Source organism: Cornus florida, unplaced genomic scaffold, assembly GCF_030987335.1.
Source record: "Cornus florida cultivar Cherokee Brave unplaced genomic scaffold, ASM3098733v1 CherokeeBrave_3.0.0_Hap2_Chr07, whole genome shotgun sequence".
Classification (NCBI taxonomy): Eukaryota; Viridiplantae; Streptophyta; class Magnoliopsida; order Cornales; family Cornaceae; genus Cornus; species Cornus florida.
The window spans coordinates 68,664,124-68,664,945 of record NW_026775577.1 but is presented as its reverse complement, the minus strand read 5'-3'; the positions used below and the strand labels follow the sequence as shown (position 1 = coordinate 68,664,945).

The 822-nt window shown below is 28.2% G+C and overlaps 1 pseudogene; it reads left to right on the top strand.

Moving 5' to 3' along the window:
- The first annotated feature begins 365 nt into the window (after window positions 1-365).
- On the top strand, window positions 366-510 carry LOC132267714 (U2 spliceosomal RNA; annotated as a pseudogene).
- Window positions 511-822: the final 312 nt, after the last annotated feature.

Below are 822 nucleotides of genomic sequence, written 5' to 3'. Positions count from 1 at the left end.
CCTCATGGAAGGTTACTTTGACTTCTTAGAGTCTTATTTTCTGTTTTCGCTTCCACATTCGGATCCGTTATCGGATCATCCTTACGGTTCATCATAGGACACGCTGGCCTAAAAACCAGAGTCGTCACAATAATCACACATTCTCGGCCTTTTGGCTAAGATCAAGTGCAGTATTTCAGTATTTATTTATTAATTGATATAAATTCTATAAAACTCAATATTACCTAATAAAAATTAAAATCAATTCAAATTAACAAAATATAAAAAGAGTTTATTTCAAATTACAAAGTCCGACATTGGTTTTAAGTAAAAAAGGATTACATGAAAGCCTCTAATAAAACTATAGAGCTAAAGAAATAATAATCACACCTTCTCAGCCTTTTAGCTAAGATCAAGTGTAGTACTAAATTTTTTTGGATCGGCCTTTTGGCTAAGATCACGTGTAGTACTACTTTCTCGGCCGCCTTTATACAAAGAGTTTCAGTATTTATTTATTAATTGATATAAATTTTATAAAACTCAATATTACCTAAGAAAATTCAAATTAATTCAAATTAACAAAACATAAAAGAGTTTAAATCACAATAAAGAGCTCTCATTAATTATTATATCCCACGATATAAATTCTATAAAACTCAAAATTAAATAATAAAATTAAAATTAATTCAAATTAACAAAATATAAAAAGAGTATACTTCAAATTACAAAGTCCCACATTGGTTTTAAGTAAAAAGGATTACATGAAAGTCTCGTATAAAACTATAGAGCTAAAGAAATAATAATCACATCTTCTCGGCCTTTTGGCTAAGATCAAGTGTAGTA